This window comes from Accipiter gentilis, chromosome 29, assembly GCF_929443795.1.
Source record: "Accipiter gentilis chromosome 29, bAccGen1.1, whole genome shotgun sequence".
NCBI lineage: Eukaryota > Metazoa > Chordata > Aves > Accipitriformes > Accipitridae > Astur > Astur gentilis.
The window spans coordinates 21,632,735-21,651,703 of NC_064908.1; the positions used below are offsets into that span (position 1 = coordinate 21,632,735).

The following is an 18,969-nucleotide window of genomic DNA, read 5'->3' on the forward strand; positions in this document are numbered from 1 at the left end:
CGCAGTTTCAATCACATGTGGTCAATTTCAGCATTGTTCTCATTTAGTGTACAGGAACATCTAGTCATAAGAGCAAAGAACTGCAAAACTTATGAATAATTACTAGTTCATCACTTGACTACACTTTTGTAATTATGTCCCCGGATACCCTTTGTCTACTGTTTCAACCATAATGTTAATATATGATCATTTATCAAATCTCACTTAAACAGTTATCTAACAGCAAACCAGTTTTCCTCAGTCTACATTCTAAAGGATGTGTTGTATTGTGAGCTGGCCTGTTTAGCTCGAGTCCTAATTAGGGCACCTGCTAGCCTCTCCCTTTGCTGGAATTCCTCTATTCATTTGGTGTTATTTTCTTAATATGCTGAAATACAGTTTGTGATTTTAATTTTTTAGATGTGTTGTCGTAAGGGTGTGGTGATGCTCAGCAGATGCCCCATCCTGTGGGAAGCACCCCCTCCATGGGGCAGGCAGTGTGGATTATCTGGTGTTGGGTCAAGAACCCAGAGTGGAACTGCTGTTGCAGATTATCCCAGATGCGGTTACCTACTGTGGATTACGTGGGTGGAGCCCCTGGTGAAGGTAAACCTCATGCATGACCCCCCCCAGCCTGTGCATGTTCTTGCGCACATATCTTGCCACCGCAAATTATCCATCTAACCCACCATCCCTGTGAGTTTTTTCCCATGCCGATTGGTGAGGGCATCACCCCCTTCCCCCCACCAGCCGTGTATCCCCGAAGTTCCATGTTGTCTTGGTGTCATTTGTGGCTGCAGCCCCCTCCCCCCCGAACCGTGGGGGTGTGGCTTCTGCTGAACCTTTCCTGCATGACTGCAGGGGCTGTCATTGCCCCCCTGCCCTGCCCTGACCTGTCCTTGTGGGGCATGGCTGCTGCCTGGTCCCCCCCATGTATTTCCATGGGGTTTTTTTGGTGTCTTTTGTGCTTTGAGGCTATTGTACCTCTGTTAAGGGAGTCAGCTGGAGACATGCTCAGGGGGACTCTGCATCATTGGCTATTCACAGTAAAGAATTTGTTTTGCAACCAGAGATATTTTGGAGATGGAATTCTTAAGGGATCGAATTCTGCTCTTTGATTCATTCCTATCCAGAAGGTAGTTCTGGTAGAAGTAAGGTGGTATGCACAGTCTTGCTAGAAATGAAGCATAACCCCAGAGTGTTTTGGTTTTTTTGTAGGAAACTAAAGCACATCATTTTTTATAACAACAATGTCATTGCATTTAATGAGCTAGTTTCCTACCTAGTTTGGAAGGGCATCTATCATTTTCTGTCTACACCCCAGACAAATTAAGTTGAATTCCCTACCTGGTCCCATTGCTGATGCAATAGGTGTAGCTGTAGCATTGGAGCAAGTAGTGTCATTTCCTGGGGAGTTACCTTCTTTGTTCAGGGTCTCATTTGCTGTAAATTTAAGGCAGGTGAGGACAGTGCTGCTGCTCCTCCAGATGACTCTAACTGTTGGTGGTTTGCCCTTCCCCTTTCCCAGGGGATTGTGCTAAGGGTGGTGGGCGGAGGCTCGGGGCTATTTGAGCCACAGCCTCTGCTGAGGGAGCTCATTGTGCTCCTGGGTTTCTCTGGTGTTGGTGCTCAGCTCTTCCTTGAGTGCTTTGCAGCTTTTGAGCTGGCTCAGTCCTTTGGGAAGAGGTGTCTGCCTGAGGTAAGAGCTTCAGGACCAGTCAAGGTTCAGCAGCATGTGTGGTAGAAAGTAACACTTGTATACAGCTGCTTTTTTTTTTTTTCCTTTTTTCAGGTCAGTAATTTTGTTTTGAGTGTTCAGGGGTAGAAAGATGGTTTAATAGTATGCATTGTTTGTTTTTTTTCTTAATTCTTCATGTGTTGTGTTTCCCTGGAATTCCCAACTTCATTGAAAAAGGAACCTTGTTTTCTTCACCAGTTCTGCTGTATGCTGTCTACATTGCTGATATTTCTCTTAACGGGACTGACGGTGACGTTGTTTAGCAGGGATTACAGTGAATGTCTTGTATGTATTTGTATATAGAGATTTAGTATTTCTGAAGAAAGTAGAAAGGCTGTGAGGTACAACCTTTCAGGGTTTGGGATGCCTTGTTGCCTTTCCTCATTGCCCACACAATGCCACGTTATCCTTAGAATCTTTGCAGCTGGTGGCAGGCCCCTCATAGATTACAAGCCTTGGGACTTGACTTTATTTTGTGGGCATGGAGCAGAGCTCGGAGTCTCCGGGGAGCTGTAGGTTAGGAGGTTCCCCCAGAATTTGGGATGTGGCTCAGAAGAGCGGCTCCTGAGGAGTAGCCACTGAAGGGGGTTCAGGGTTGCAAACTGAGGGCAGGAGGTGTCAGGAAGCAGTGGGGTTCCTTTCCTGACAGTTGAGGAGAAGAAAAGGGGTTTCTTAAGTTTTGGGACTGCTGGAGAAAGGGAGGAGGGTTCACCAGCCCTTCTCAGAGGAGTTTTGCAGTTGGATTTGGATGTCATAGAATCGTAGAATGGTTTGGGTTGGAAAGCACCATAAAGATCCTCTAGTTCCAAGCCCCCCAGGGACACCTTCTGCGAGACCAGGTTGCTGAAAGCCCCATCTGACTTGGCCTTGAATGCTTCCAGGCAGGGAGCATCCGCAGGTTTTCTGGGCAACGCGTTCCAGTGCCTCGCCACCCCTAGTGAGAAACGTCTTCCTAACGCCTAAACTAAATGTACCCTCTTTAGGACTAAAGCCGTTACCGCCTTGTCCTATGGCTGTACACCCTTGTAAAAAGTCCCTCTGCAGGTTTCTTATAGGCACCCTTTACGTACCGTGAAGTCTGCTATAAGGTCTCCCGAAAAGCTGCGTGCCGGTGAGCGGTCCGAGAAGGTGAGGCGGTCGTCGGCCGGGTCGGTGTTGAATGGCAAAGTATTATGGGGCTGCTCGGTTCAGCCTTTACCTTCTGTTGTGAAGGTGCTGTGTGGGCTGTCTTTGAATTGGATGAGCGTTTGAGGTGAGCTGTGGATTAGCGAGGAGGAGCGTGGGGCCGATGGCTTCTCATGAGTGCCACGCTAACGTGGTTTCTCTTGGTACCTTAGGTACCACGAGTGACGACGGCTGCAGGGTCTGAGTCTGGAACGAGCGGGGAAGCGAACACAGTGGCACTCGTGAGGAGGGGAGAGTTGGGGAAGTTGTTGGTGTTGGCCAGCGGGATGCCTACTCCCTTTTCTGATTTGTTTGTGTTTGTGTTTTTCATTGCAGATGTTGAAGAGCAATGTGTCCCCTTGAGGAACATCCCAGTTAGCCCGTGTGGTTTTGTGGAGGATGGATTTGGACCCTCGGCCCTCTGAAAGCTAAGTTGAGGGACCAGGCTGGGAGGAAGGGACAAAGCTGGGAATTGCAGGGAGGAGTTTTAAAGTTAGCGCAGGAGAGAGGGCTGTCCCAAAGCAGTCGCCTTTGCGCAGGCGAAGGGGGCGGGTTGCTTTTCAGCACGAGACCCGTGTGTGCCGGGCAGGGCAGTTCCAGCCCGTGTCCGCGGTGGCGTGTAGTTTGTGTAGTCTGTCTTGTGCGCTTAGACCTTCGTCGGGTCTCGATGTCCTTGTCGCGCTTTGCGCCGGAGGAGCGAGGCATGCGCTTCGGGTGCTGTCCCTAGGGTTTCGAATGCTCTTGCTCATCGGCCCGGTGCCAGTCGGGTGCTTCTTTTCTTGTACTCGGAGCTCTAAAGCATGGATCGGTCTTGGCAGGTTCCGGTCGGTGCTCTATGGCAGCATTCTTTCGGGCTGCATCGGCAGCTCTGCTCTCTAGCCGTCCGTTTTCTCGGACTGGGACTTCTTCCCCGCATCCTGACATCCTTAGGTCTTGACGCCAGGCTTCTGGCGCATCTGTCGTCTGGGTTTTGACAGTGCTGTCTTGTAACGGGCCATTCCGTTTGACTCCTCTGGGTCTGCCGTGGAGCCTCCTGGCCTCGCGGTTGCGGCCCCGTAGGTCATCTTGCTCGACGGCGCCTCCCGTCCGGGGGTCATTCTTCTTGCCGAGAGTTTTCTCTCTCTTTGAATCACCTCGTTGGTAGTGTTCCGCGTGGTGACGTTCTGCACACGGTGTGCTTGGCTTGGAGCTGCTCTGCCCGGGGATGTAGAGTCAGGGGTAGGTGGAACAGCGATAAGAATCTACGGGTGAAACGTTGATGTGCCTAGACCGTTTAGGCGAGGGTTGTACAGTCATCTGGGCTCGAGTAGCCATCAGCGGGCTGCGCCGACAGCCGTGCCGATAGTGTTTCACGGAGACGATTGGAGCCGTGTGGCAGGGGCTGTTGAGGGGCAGTGAAGCGGATTTGACTCTCCAAGGTGTTAAGACTTGCACGTGATGGGCTCCAAGTTTGGCCCAGGGTTTTTTTTTTTCTGGTTGGTGGGGTGTAGGGTTTAGGGTTACTCCGTGTGGGACCCGGATGATAGAACACCAGTATGATGATTAAAGTCGCCCCTTTATTGAGCTTAGCTGATCATTCTTATACAATTCTCTGAGTTGTTTAGAAGCTTTGATTGGCTGCTGCACGCAAGCATGTGGTGTCCACGCGCACAAGCGTAAGTGGTGATTGGTTACGTCGATACTGTCCACGCGTATAAACCTAAGATACAGTTAGTTATACTCGCTCTGTACACGCACATACACACAGGATATAATTGGCGATGTTAGAGCATGCAAAATTTGTCTTAGTCCAATCGGTTGAGATAAGCCCCTGAATTGAGGTTGGTTGTGCCAAGTTCCCTTTATCGTGGAGTGTGCACCTGTGTTTTTCTAATTGGGATCTTTCTTCTTCTATCTTCTTGTTTGTTCTGTTCAGGGCCTTCCAAAGGTGTCTGGAACGCTCTTGCAACCATGAGCTACTTTCAGGTCCAGTAACTAAGTTCCATATAATTGAACCCTACAGTGGGGGCGTGGGGGGGGAGTGTTTTTTTGTTGTTGTTTTTGTTTCTTTGTTTTGTTTTTTTTTTTTTTTTTTTTTAAATGACAGGCTGTAGCTGGACTCCAGATGGACTTTGTAGATGGAATCAAGACCTCTGGAGTTGTGAAGCTCTTGCTGTGTATCCAGGTGACTCGTTCAGTATGTGTGGGGGGGGGTTTTTCAGATGTGGAGGAACAGGATGCGTCCCACCGAGCGATGCGGGAAGGCAGCAGAGCGCTGTAAGGAGGTGAGTCCGTGAGTGGACTCTGAAGGAAGATGCGTCCGGTGGCTCTATGAGACTGCTTTGCTTTGCTGTGTTTTGCAGTTTTCTTGCATTGTATTGGTCTGTATTTGCCTTTGCCCTGTGTTGTTTTGTTGTGTATTTGTATTGACTGTCATGTGAGACTGTCTCGCATTGCCTGGCCCTTCATTGTGTTTTGTATTGCAGTGCTCTGTACTTGTATGGATTGCCACCTGAGACTGCCTTGCCTTCTATGGTTCTGTATTGGTTTTGTATTGTTTTGGTCTGTACTTGTATTGACTGTCACGTGAGAGTCTCTTGCATTGGCCCTGTTCCGTTTTGACTGGTATGGCAGTGCTCTGAGTTGTTTTGCCTTGACCGAGGTAAGAGTACTGCCTTGTATGGCATTATATTTGCACGTGAATTACATGGCTCTACGTTCGTGTGTGTCTTGTATGGCATTGTAGAGGCAGCATAGAAGGTTTAATGTCTTTGGGCTCTTTGCATGCAAAGAGTTGAGGGGATCGCAATTGGACTGTGAACTAGCATTGAGTAAGGCAGGAACTGGGCAATGGTGTTCATCTTGTTTATGCAGATGCTTTGTGGCAGGTCTCTAGAACTGGTCAAGGCCTTGAGGTCTGAGTAGCAGCGTGATGGGTCTTGGAGCGATCGGTAACTTTGGGAGAGCTCTGTGTTTGTGATGCTCTGTTTTTTTCAAGTGCCATGGAGGACACTGGCTGTGAGGATGTGTTATTTTTGGAATAGGTGGGAAGCAGGGTAGGGGAGCAGTGGAGGACTTGACTTCTCTCTCAAGAATGAAGTGTCTGTTGACAAGCTTTGTGTGTTGTTTTTGCAGGTGATGACAGGGCACGAGAGGCGCTTGAAGGAACCTTGCGTTTAGGTGACATGGCTGCTACGGAGGTTGGACTGTGACACGTGGCACTGTGAAAGCTCAGTATCGGGTTGAACATGCACGGATGGTGGAGATGATGGTGCGTGTTGAAATGTTGGTGTAACGGAAGGGCAGTTTGTGGGGAGGTTGGTTGGAAGGAGGTTGGGCTGGGGCCTGGGTTTTTGCAGGTAGGGCGATTTTTGAGGCCCCCGCTGCCGCAGGCACGGGGTGACGGCCTCTCCAGGCCTGTGGGCGGTAGGATAGATGAGGTGAGAGTGAGGGCTGGCGTGCATGTCGTCTGAATGAGTGGTGTGTTGTGAATGTGTCTAACCTTGTAGGGTTATGTGGTTTAGACTTTTTGGGTTTTTTTTCCCTTTCAGGTTGGATGTAGAGTTGAGATGGTTTTTCAGGGAATTAGGGAAAAAACCCCAAAAACTTAGAATAAAAAACCCCAGCTGGGATCAGGGTTGGTTTTTGGTGTGTCCTCCCCTGCCCCAATTTTTTTCTTTTCCCTGGTCCCAGCTGCTCCATGAGGCAATGTTGATTGCCAGTGTTTGGAGTGGGGTCTGCCTCGGGCCCGGGTTTTCAAAGGCAGGGCGTTTTTTTTTTTTTTTTTTTTTTTTCTTTTTTTTTTTTTCAAGGTTCCCGGGAACGCCGTTCCGGTGGAGCGCTCCCCTGGAACCTGGTAATTGCCAGTCAGCGCAGGGAAATATGTTGTTCGGTGGATGGTCCTTGGAAGACAGTTGAGGATTTTGTGGGCAAAGGGTGGGGGGAGTTGGACTAGATGGCCAGCATGGAGTAGGCCAGGGTTGTGAAGTGCGTGAGCGTAACTCTATTTGTCTGTGGTGGGTTTGTAAAATATTTGGTTGCTCTTTGTAGCTTGTGAGGTAATGATATTTTTCAATTTCTGGTTTTGTGTCGAGGTGTGGAAGTGGACAGTCTGTCAAGATGAGCGGAGCTCCCTCGTTTGCTGCCCGGGAACGGGGATCATGCAGGTAATGTCACCTCAGGGAGTAAAGCTTCTGGATGTGCAGCGACGGATGTAATGGGAGCGAGGAATGTGGAAAAGACCACTCCGTAGAGCACTGCAGGTACTAAATAGTGGCATTTCTTCTTCAGGCAATGCTAGATTTTTTGGAGTTTAAATGTATTTGTAAAAATAAGGATTAAAAGAGGACTAGAACTAATAGTGTCAAATATTTGACAAGTGAGGCCGTAAAGTCTTTTCTATATATTGTAGAAAAAGAAGGTTGTAGAATTGGACTTTAAATACTGACATAGCTGAAAGTATGTGGAATGAGTAATGGACCAAATGAAGCACTAAGAACAAAACGAAAGAAAGACAGGTAATTAGGTGTCCTTGTGGGAATCACAGTACTAATGGCAATCACAAAGGCAAGTGCAGAGCGAAGCATGTGCCCATAGGTAAACTTAGCTGTTGAAGTGAGTGAAAGTGTCTGTTGGAATCAGGCATCCAAGGGCGAGTTGTAGATACCTTGAGGTAAATGTAGCTGCTGCTGGGTTAATGGAAAGGGGGTGCATTCCTGGCTCTAGTGATTGCACAACTCTGAAATCGGAGCTGTAGCTAGAGAACCGTGAAATGGGCTCAGGCTCGGGCGCGGTGCGGCGCCGAAATGGGCTCGGGCGCGGTGCGGCGCCGAAATGGGCTCGGGCGCGGTGCGGCGCCGAAATGGGCTCGGGCGCGGTGCGGCGCCGAAATGGGCTCGGGCGCGGTGCGGCGCCGAAATGGGCTCGGGCGCGGTGCGGCGCCGAAATGGGCTCGGGCGCGGTGCGGCGCCGAAATGGGCTCGGGCGCGGTGCGGCGCCGAAATGGGCTCGGGCGCGGTGCGGCGCCGAAATGGGCTCGGGCGCGGTGCGGCGCCGAAATGGGCTCGGGCGCGGTGCGGCGCCGAAATGGGCTCGGGCGCGGTGCGGCGCCGAAATGGGCTCGGGCGCGGTGCGGCGCCGAAATGGGCTCGGGCGCGGTGCGGCGCCGAAATGGGCTCGGGCGCGGTGCGCCGCCGAAATGGGCTCGGGCGCGGTGCGGCGCCGAAATGGGCTCGGGCGCGGTGCGGCGCCGAAATGGGCTCGGGCGCGGTGCGGCGCCGAAATGGGCTCGGGCGCGGTGCGGCGCCGAAATGGGCTCGGGCGCGGTGCGGCGCCGAAATGGGCTCGGGCGCGGTGCGGCGCCGAAATGGGCTCGGGCGCGGTGCGGCGCCGAAATGGGCTCGGGCGCGGTGCGCCGCCGAAATGGGCTCGGGCGCGGTGCGCCGCCGAAATGGGCTCGGGCGCGGTGCGCCGCCGAAATGGGCTCGGGCGCGGTGCGCCGCCGAAATGGGCTCGGGCGCGGTGCGCCGCCGAAATGGGCTCGGGCGCGGTGCGCCGCCGAAATGGGCTCGGGCGCGGTGCGCCGCCGAAATGGGCTCGGGCGCGGTGCGCCGCCGAAATGGGCTCGGGCGCGGTGCGCCGCCGAAATGGGCTCGGGCGCGGTGCGCCGCCGAAATGGGCTCGGGCGCGGTGCGCCGCCGAAATGGGCTCGGGCGCGGTGCTACTTTTCTTAAAGGGACTGAGGTACTGTGTAACTCTGAAATGGGCTTGATGAGTGGATAAGATGCGTGTAACATGTGAGGGTTTTTTTTATTCTGTATTTCACTCTCCCTGTTGTCCTTCCTGTTCTTTTCTTTCCCTGACCCTTTGTGGTGCTCCCTACTCTTTTTATTCATGTCTTCTCTTTCTCTCTCCAATCTCCTGTGCTTTTCATAGTCTCTCTCTATCTCTTGTCATGACTATCGTCTGTCGTGCTATCTTACTTTCTGTCCCATCGTATCACGTTGTATCTATTCCTCCTGCTTTTTTCTCCATCTGTCCAGATCCCTCTCCCTTTTTTCTTCTATTGCTGTCCCTCTGCCCTGCTTCCTCTTGTGATCTTTTTTGTATTTCTCTCTGTTCCCTTCCCTCTTCCATCCTTTCTAACTGCATCCCCCTCTCGAGCTAGCTGTCCCTTCTCTTTTCTCTCTTCTCTCTTCCTCCATATCTCTCTCACAGCCTATCAATCACAGTTGTTTTTTCCTCTAGTGCTGTCCTGTTCTGGCCCTTGTTTGTCTTTCTCGTTCTGTCATGCTCCCTGTGTCTTTTTTGAACTCCTCCATCTCTCTCCTGCAGCCTATCATTATTTTTTTCCTCTGTCATCCCTTTGTCCTTCTTCCAGTCTTTGTGTCTCTCTCCCTTTGCTCTCCTTCCCTTCCTTTTTTTCCTTTCTTGCTACATTTCTGTTCTGCTCCCTAAAATGGAATCAAATCCAGCCAGTTTTTCACCCAGCAAAGAGTACGCTTGTCTAAGCCACTAGATGACAGCTTCTCGAGGAGTATGCCATGAGATACAGTATGAAAGGCCTTGCTGCAGTCAAGGTAGGTAACATCCACAGCCTTTCCCTCATCCACTAGATGGGTCACCTGGTAATAGAAGGAGATCGGGTTCGTCAAGCAGAAACTATCTTTCATAAACCCACGCTGACCAGGCCCAATCCCCTGCTTGCCCCAGACTTGCCACGTGAGCACTCTCAAGGCAATCCGTTCCATAATCTTCCTCGGTACCGAGGTCAGGCTGACAGGCCCGTAGTTCCCCGGATGCTCCTTCCGACCCTTCTCGTAAATGGGCATCACACCGGCAAGTCTCCAGTCCTCTGGGACCTCCCCCGTTGACCAGGATCGCCAATAGATGATGGAGAGCAGCTAGGGAAGCACCTCTGCCAGTTCCTTCTGCTCTCTTGGATGGATTCCATCTGGTCCCATAGATTTGTGAGCATCCAGATGGCGTAGTAGGTCACTAACTGTTTCCTCCCGGATTAATGGATTAAGGGGTGCGTGAGTGTGTGTGCATATATTCTGCTCTTCATCCTCACCTTCCAGCTCAGGAGGCAGGAGTACCCTGAGGGCAACTGGTTTCCCTCTTAAAGACTAAAGCAAAGAAGGCATTAAGTACTTCAGCCTTTTCCTCATCTCTGGTGGCAACGTTCCCTTCTGTATTCCTTAAAGGATAGATATGTTCCTTGGGATTCTTTTGACCGTTAACGTATTTGTAAAAACATTTTTTGTCGTCTCTTATGACAGCGGACAGATTTCCTTCTAGCTGAGCTTTTGTCTTTCTAATTTCCTTTCTCTATGACCTAACAGGATCCCTGCACTCCTCCCAAGTTGCCCGCCCTTTCTTCCAGAGATGATAAACTCTCCTTTTGTTTCCCGACTCCTAGCAAAAGCCCCCTGTTCAGCCAGGCCTGTCGTTTTCCTCAGCGATTTGACATTGCGGCATGGGGGAATAGCCTGGTCCCGAGCTGTTAAGATTTCCTTCTTAAAGAACGTCCGTCCTTCCTGGACCCCTTTGCCCTTCAGGACTGTCTCCCAAGGGACTCTCTCAACCAGTGCCTCAAAGAGGCCAAAGTTTGCCCTCTAGAAGTCCAGAGCGCTGGTTTTGCTAACCCCCTTCCTTGCCTCACCAAGAATTGAGAATTCTGTCATTTCACGGTTGCTAAGCCCAAGACGGCCTGTGACCATCACACCTCCCACCAGTCCTTCCCTGTTCGTAAACAATAGATCTAGCAAGGCTCCTCCCCTGGTCGGCTCACCTACCGCCTGTGTTGGGAAGTTATCTTCCACACGCTCCAGGAACCTCCTAGACTGTTTACTCTCTGCTGTGGCATATTTCCAGCAGGTGTCTGGACGCTTGAAGTCCCCCACGAGAACAAGGGCACGCGATTCTAAGACTACTGCCAGCCGCTTGTAGAACGATTCATCCGTCACTTCGACCCGGTCGGGCGGTCTGTAACAGACTCCCAGCACAATATCTGCCTTATCGGCCTTCCCTCTCACCCATAAGCACTCCGCCTTGTCATCGCACTCGGGTAGCTCTGTATAGTCCAAACCCTGCCTAACATAGAGAGCCACCCCACCACCTCTTCTACCTTGCCTATCCCTTCTGAAGAGCTCGTAGCCATCCGTCGCAGCACTCCGCTCACAGGAGTCGTCCCACTGTGTTTCCGTGATGGGGAGTAAGTCATATGTATCCTGCAGTGTGATGGCTTCCAGCTCCTCCCGTTTATTGCCCGTGCTGCGTGCGTTGGCATAGATGCATTCGAGCTGGCCTATCGAATCCACCCCTAACGTTGGCACATGCTGCCCCCAGGCTCATCTCTGGTGCACCTAGTCTTATCCCTTACCCCCTTGAACCCTAGTTTAAAGCCCTCTCTATGAGCCCCGCCATCTCACGAGCGAGGATTCTTTTACCCCTCTACGATAGCTGGATATCATCTGTTGCTAGCAAGCCCGGTGCCGTGTAAACCTCCACGTGATCAAAAAACCCCAAACGCCACTGATGCCACCAGCCTCTGAGCCACATAATCACCAGGTGTGGTTTCCTGTTCCTTTCAGTGTATTTCCCTGCCACTAAGGGATTGAGGAAAACACTACCTGTGCTCCTTCCACTAATCGCCCCAGTGCCCTGCCAGCTGCTTGTAGAATGATTCATCCGTCTCTTCAACCTGGTCAGGCGGTCTGTTACAGACTCTCGGCACAATATGTGCCTTATCGGCCTTCCCTCTCCTCCTCAACCTGTGGGATGGGTCAGGACTGCATATTGGGCCCTCTGTCCCCCTCAGAAGGGACTTGCCTATGACAATTACCCTCCTTTTTCTTTTTTTGGTGGGCTTTGGGAACGCGTGGGGCTGCCCGACTGAGCCTAGGCACCTCCCTGGATAGGGCTTCGCCTACACCCTGATCTTCATTGTTCCAGAAGACCCTCAAGTTCCAGAGCCATGCTCCTGTTGCGTAGGGGAAACTGGGAAGGGACTCGCCTGCCTCCCCGAGCAGGGACCTGTATCCATTCCCCTGCATCTCTTAGGTCCCCTCCTGCCCGGTGGCGATGGGGCAGGGGAACCTCCGCTTCTCGCGGAGCCTCCATCCGCTGCCTCTGCCCCAGGGATGGTAGGGTGTGGGTCCACCAATCTATCTCCCTCTCGCACTCCCTGATACTCCTCAACCTTTCCGCTTCCTCTTTCAGCTCTGCCACCAGGCTGAGCAGATCATCTACCTGGTCGCATCTCACACAAGAGGTGTCCCCGCTGCCCTCCGGCATCAGTGATAGACTCAGGCACTCCCCGCAGGCAGATACCCGGACAGCTGCACGTTTACATGGGAGCTCAGTCTGCGTCACCACGTTTTTCCTAGCGATGGCTTTCACCTCAGTGGTAGTGATACCGGGGTCTCCTCCTGAGGACGATGCCCGCCGCTTCAGTAGCCTGCTTGAGCTGGGAGGGGGGGGGCTGCGCCCTGCCCGCGCAAACTGCCACACTATGGCACACCTTTCTGATGCACCACACCCTGCTTGCCACGCTCCCGGTCGCTGGCGCTCCTCGGGGCCATTTAAATCTCCCACGGTTGCCCCTGGCAATGCCCACTCTGCGTCAGCCTCTCTCGCGAGAGCTGCCGGCTCTGCATGGTCCCTCTGCTCTTCCCCGGGGCTCCTGGGCCTCAGGAACCTCCTGGTCCGCCTCAATCTAGCGCTTAGCCACCAACTTACCATTGGGTCTGCTGGCCTCGCCATTGACTGATGTGATTTTAATAACTACATTGTTATTGCATTTAATTAGCTAACTTCCCCCCTAGTTTAGAGACACACGTGTCTTTTTCTGTCTATGCCTCAGAAAAATTAAGATTAACTCTTTAGCTGGTCACGTTGCCGATGCTGTAGCTGTAGTACAGGAGCAGGTACCGTAGTTGCCAGTAAGTGTTGCTTTCTCTGTTCAGGGTCTCATTTGCTGTAAATTTAAGGCAGGTGAGGACAGTGCTGCTGCTCCTCCAGCTGACTTTATAACTGCTGGTGGTTTGCCCTTCCCCTTTCCCAGGGGATTGTGCTAAGGGTGGTGGGCGGAGGCTCGGGCTAATTGAGCCACAGCCTCTGCTGAGGGAGCTCATTGTGCTCCTGGGTTTCTCTGGTGTTGGTGCTCAGCTCTTCCTTGAGTGCTTTGCAGCTTTTGAGCTGGCTCAGTCCTTTGGGAAGAGGTGTCTGCCTGAGGTAAGAGCTTCAGGACCAGTCAAGGTTCTGCAGCATGCGTGGTAGAAAGTAACACTTGTATACAGCTGCTTTTTTTTTTTCCTTTCTTTTTTTCAGGTCAGTAGTTTTGTTTTGAGTGTTCAGGGGTAGAAAGATGGTTTAATAGTATGCATTGTTTGTTTTGGTTTGTTTTTAATTCTTCATGCGTTGTGTTTCCCTGGAATTCCCAACTTTTTTGAAAATGGAACCTTGGTTTTTTTTTCACCAGTTCTGCTGTGTGCTGTATAAGTTGATGATATCTCTCTTAACAGGACTGATGGTGACATTCTTTAGCAGGGGTTAGGGTGAGCATCTTGTATGTATTTGTATATGGAGTTTTAGTATTTCTGAAGAAAGCAGAAGGGCCATGAGGCACAGTGCCCTTAAGGTTCTGGGATGCATCGTTACCTTTCCTCATTGCCCACAGAATGCCACGTTGTCCCTAGAATCTTTGCAGCTGGTGGCAGGCCTCTTGTTGATTACAAGCCTTGGGAATTGACTTTATTTTGTGGGCATGGAGCAGAGCTCGGAGTCTCCGGGGAGCTGTAGGTTAGGAGGTGCCCCCAGAATTTGGGATGTGGCTCAGAGGAGCGGCTCCTGAGGAGTAGCCACTGAAGGGGGTTCAGGGTTGCAAATTGAGGGCAGGAGGTGTCAGGAAGCAGTGGGGTTCCTTTCCTGACAGTTGAGGAGGAGAAAAGGGGTTTCTAAATTTTTGAGACTGCTGGAGAAAGGGAGGAGGGTTCACCAGCCCTTCTCAGATGAGTTTTGCAGTTGGATTTGGATGTCATAGAATCGTAGAATGGTTTGGGTTGGAAGGCACCATAAAGATTCTCTAGTTCCAAACCCCCGCGTCCCCCCTCCCGGGAGACCTTCCGTGAGACCAGGTTGCTGAAATCCCCATTTGACCTTGCCTTGAAAGCTTCCGGGGAGGGAGCACCTGCAGGTTTTCTGGGCAACGCGTTCCAGTGCCTGGCCACCCCTAGTGAGAAACGTCTTCCTAACACCTAAACGAAATGTACCCTCTTTAGGACTAAAGCCGTTACCGCCTTGTCCTATTGCTGTACTCCCTTGTAAAAAGTCCCTCTGCAGGTTTCTTATAGGCACCCTTTATGTACCGTGAAGTCCGCTATAAGGTCTCCTGCAAAGCTGCATGCCGGTCCGAGAAGGTGAGGCGGTCATCGGCCGGGTCGGTGTTGAATAGCAAGGTATTATGGGCTGCTTGGTTCAGCATTTACCTTCTCTTGTGGAGGTGCTGTGTGGGTATGTTTGAATTGGATGAGCGTTTGAGGTGAGCTGTGGATTAGTGAGTAGGAGCATGGGGCCGATGTCTTCTCATGTGTGCCATGCTAACTTCGTTTCTCTCGGTACCTTAGGTACCACGAGTGACGACGGCTGCAGGGTCTGAGTCTGGAATGAGCGGGGAAGCGAACACAGTGGCACTCGTGAGGAGGGGAGAGTTGGGGAAGTTGTTGGTGTTGGCCAGCGGGATGCCTACTCCCTTTTCTGATTTGTTTGTGTTTGTTTTTTTCATTGCAGATGTTGAAGAGCAATGTGTCCCCTTGAGGAACATCCCAGTTAGCCCGTGTGGTTTTGTGGAGGATGGATTTGGACCCTCGGCCCTCTGAAAGCTAAGTTGAGGGACCAGGCTGGGAGGAAGGGACAAAGCTGGGAATTGCAGGGAGGAGTTTTAAAGTTAGCGCAGGAGAGAGGGCTGTCCCAAAGCAGTCGCCTTTGCGCAGGCGAAGGGAGCGGGTTGCTTTTCAGCACGAGACCCGTGTGTGCCGGGCAGGGCAGTTCCAGCCCGTGTCCGTGGTGGCGTGTAGTTTGTGTAGTCTGTCTTGTGCGCTTAGACCTTCCTCGGGTCTCGATGTCCTTGTCGCGCTTTGCACCGGAGGAGCGAGGCATGCGCTTCGGGTGCTGTCCCTAGGGTTTTGATAGCTCTTACTCATCGGCCCGGTGCCAATCGGGTGCTTCTTTTCTTGTGCTCGGAGCTCTAAAGCATGGATCGGTCTTGGCAGGTTCCGGTCGGTGCTCTTTGGCAGCATTCTTTTGGGCTGCATCGACAGCTCTGCTCTCTAGCCGTCCGTTTTCTCGGACTGGGACTTCTTCCCCGCATCCTGACATCCTTAGGTCTCGACACCAGGCTTCTGGCACATCTGTCGTCTGGGTTTTGACAGTGCTGTCTTGTAACGGGCCGTTCCGTTTGAGTCCTCTGGGTCTGCCGTGGAGCCTCCTGACCTCGCGGTTGCGGCCCTGTAGGTCATCTTGCCCGACGGCGCCTCCCGTCCGGGGGTCATTCTTGCCGAGAGTTTTCTCTCTCTTTGAATCACCTCGTTGGTAGTGTTCCGCGTGGTGACGTTCTGCACACGGTGTGCTTGGCTTGGAGCTGCTCTGCCCGGGGATGTAGAGTCAGGGGTAGGTGGAACAGCGATAAGAGTCTACGGGTGAAACGTTGATGTGCCTAGACCGTTTAGGTGAGGGTTGTGCAGTCATCTCGGCTCGAGTAGCCATCAGTGGGCTGCGCCGACAGCCGTGCCGATAGTGTTTCATGGAGATGATTGGAGCCGTGTGGCAGGGGCTGTTGAGGGGCAGTGAAGCGGATTTGACTCTCTAAGGTGTTAAGACTTGCACGTGATGGGCTCCAAGTTTGGCCCTGATTTTTTTTTTGGTTGGTGGGGTGTAGGGTTTAGGGTTACTCCGTGCGGGGCCCAGACGATAGAACACCAGTATGATGATTAAAGTCGCCCCTTTATTGAGCTTAGCTGATCATTCTTATACAATTCTCTAAGTTGTTATAAAAGCTTTGATTGGCTGCTGCATGCAAGCATGTGGTGTCCACGCGCACAAGCGTAAGCGGTGATTGGTTACATCGATACTGTCCATGCGTATAAACCTAAGATACAGTTAGTTATACTCGCTTTGTACACGCACATACACACAGGATATAATTGGCTATGTTAGAGCATGCAAAACTTGTCTTAATCCAATCGGTCGAGATAAGCCCCTGAATTGAGGTTGGTTGTGCCAAGTTCCCTTTATCGTGGAATGTGCACCTGTGTTTTTCTAATTGGGATCTTTCTTCTTCTATCTTCTTGTTTGTTCTGTTCAGGGCCTTCAAAGGTGTCTGGAACGCTCTTGCAACCATGAGCTACTTTCAGGTCCAGTAACTAAGTTCCATATAATTGAACCCTACAGTGGAGGGGGGGTGTGTGTGGGTTTTGTGTTTGTTTGTTTTTTGTTTTTTTTTTTTGTTTTGTTTTTAAATGACAGGCTGTAGCTGGACTCCAGATGGACTTTGTAGATGGAATCAAGACCTCTGGAGTTGTGAAACTCTTGCTGTGTATCTAGGTGACTTGTTCAATATGTGTGTGGGGGGGGTTTTCAGATGTGGAGGAACAGGATGCGTCCCACCGAGCGATGCGGGAAGGCAGCAGAGCGCTGTAAGGAGGTGAGTCTGTGAGTGGACTCTGAAGGAAGATGCGTCCGGTGGCTCTATGAGACTGCTTTGCTTTGCTGTGTTTTGCAGTTTTCTTGCATTGTATTGGTCTGTATTTGCCTTTGCCCTGTGTTGTTTTGTTGTGTATTTGTATTGACTGTCATGTGAGACTGTCTCGCATTGCCTGGCCCTGCATTGTGTTTTGTATTGCAGTGCTCTGTACTTGTATCGATTGCCACCTGAGACTGCCTTGCCTTCTGCGGTTCTGTATTGGTTTTGTATTGTTTTGGTCTGTACTTGTATTGACTGTCACGTGAGAGTCTCTTGCATTGGCCCTGTTCCGTTTTGTCTGGTATGGCAGTGCTCTGAGTTGTTTTGCCTTGACCGAGGTAAGAGTACTGCCTTGTATGGCATTATATTTGCACGTGAATTACATGGCTCTATGTTCGTGTGTGTCTTGTATGGCATTGTAGAGGCAGCATAGAAGGTTTAATGTCTTTGGGCTCTTTGCATGCAAAGAGTTGAGGGGATCGCAATTGGACTGTGAACTAGCATTGAGTAAGGCAGGAACTGGGCAATGGTGTTCATCTTGTTTATGCGGACGCTTTGTGGCAAGTCTCTAGAACTGGTCAAGGCCTTGAGGTCTGAGTAGCAGCGTGACGGGTCTTGGAGCGATCGGTAACTTTGGGAGAGCTCTGTGTTTGTGATGCTCTGTTTTTTCTCAAGTGCCATGGAGGACACTGGCTGTGAGGATGTGTTATTTTTGGAATAGGTGGGAAGCAGGGTAGGGGAGCGGTGGAGGACTTGACTTCTCTCTCAAGGATGAAGTGTCTGTTGACAAGCTTTGTGTGTTGTTTTTGCAGGTGATGACAGGGCACGAGAGGTGCTTGAAGGAACCTTGCGTTTAGGTGACGTGGCTGCTACGGAGGTTGGACTGTGACACGTGGCACTGTGAAAGCTCAGTATCGAGTTGAAAATGCGCGGATGGTGGAGATGATGGTGCGTGTTGAAACACTGGTGTAACGGAAGGGCAGTTTGTGGGGAGGTTGGAAGGAGGTTGGGCTGGGGCCTGGGTTTTTGCAGGTAGGGTGATTTTTTGAGGCCCTTGCTGCTGCAGGCACGGGGTGTCGTCCTCTCGAGGCCTGTGGGCGGTAGGATGGATGAGTTGAGAGTGAGGGCTGGCGTGCATGTGATCTGAACGAGTGGTGTGTTGTGAATGTGTCTAACCTTGTAGGGTTATGTGGTTTAGACTTTCTGGTTTTTTTTTCCTTTCAGGTTGGATGTAGAGCTGAGATTTTTTTCAGGGAATTAGGAAAAAGAACCCCAAAACTTAGAATAAAAAACCCCAGCTGGGATCTGGGTTGGTTTTTGGTGTGTCCTCCCCTGCCCCAATTTTTTTCTTTCCCCTGGTGCCAGCTGCTCCATGAGGCAATGCTTATTGCCAATGTTTGGACAGGGGTTCGGCTCGGGCCTGGGTTTTCACAGGCAGGGTGATTTTTTTCAAGGCTCCCGGGAACGGTGTTCCCGTGGAGTGCTCCCCTGGAACCTGGTAATTGCCAGTCAGCACAAGGAAACATGTTGTGCGGTGGATGGTCTTTGGAAGACAGTTGAGGAATTTGCGGGCGAAGGGTGGGGGGAGTTGGACTAGATGGCCAGCATGGAGTAGGCCAGGGTTGTGAAGTGCGTGAGTGTAACTCTGTTTGTCTGTGGTGGGTTTGTAAAATATTTGGGTGCTCTTTGTAGCTTGTGATGTAATGATATTTTTCAGTTTCTGGTTTTGTGTCGAGGTGTGGAAGTGGACGGTCTGTCAAGATGAGCGGAGCTCCCTCGTTTGCTGCCCGGGAACAGGGATCGTGCAGGTAATGTCACCTGAGGGAGTAAAACTTCTGGATGTGCAGCAACGGATGTAATGGGAGCGAGGAATGTGGAAAAGACCACTCCGTAGAGCATTGCAGGTACTGAATAGTGGCATTTCTTCTTCAGGTAATGCTAGATTTTTGGAGTTTACATGTATTTGTAAAAATAATGATTAAAAGAGGACTAGAACTAATAGTGTCAAACATTTAACGAGTGAGGCCATAAGTCTTTTCTATATATTGTAGAAAAAGTACATTGTAGAATTGGATTGAAACACTGACATAGCTGAATCTATGTGGAATGAGTAATGGATCAAATGAAGCACTAAAAATAAAATGAAAATGACAGGTAATTATGTGTCCTTGTGGGAATCACGGGACTAATGGCAATCACAAAGGGAAGCGTAGAGGGAAGCATGGGCGTTTAGTGCCCATAGGTAAACTTAGCTGTTGAAGTAAGTGAAAGTGTCTGTTGGAATTAGGCATCCAAGGGCGAGTTGTAGATACCTTGAGGAAAATGTAGCTGCTGCTGGGTTAATGGAAAGGGGGTGCATTCCTGCCTC

The 18,969-nt window shown here is 51.1% G+C and overlaps 1 long non-coding RNA gene across 1 annotated transcript; it reads left to right on the forward strand.

Moving 5' to 3' along the window:
• The first annotated feature begins 5,097 nt into the window (after positions 1–5,097).
• Positions 5,098–14,982, forward strand: LOC126052175 (uncharacterized). Its single transcript, XR_007509969.1, has 4 exons — positions 5,098–5,145; positions 5,996–6,131; positions 6,955–7,122; positions 14,651–14,982. It is a non-coding gene; the product is annotated as an uncharacterized LOC126052175 (long non-coding RNA).
• Positions 14,983–18,969: the final 3,987 nt, after the last annotated feature.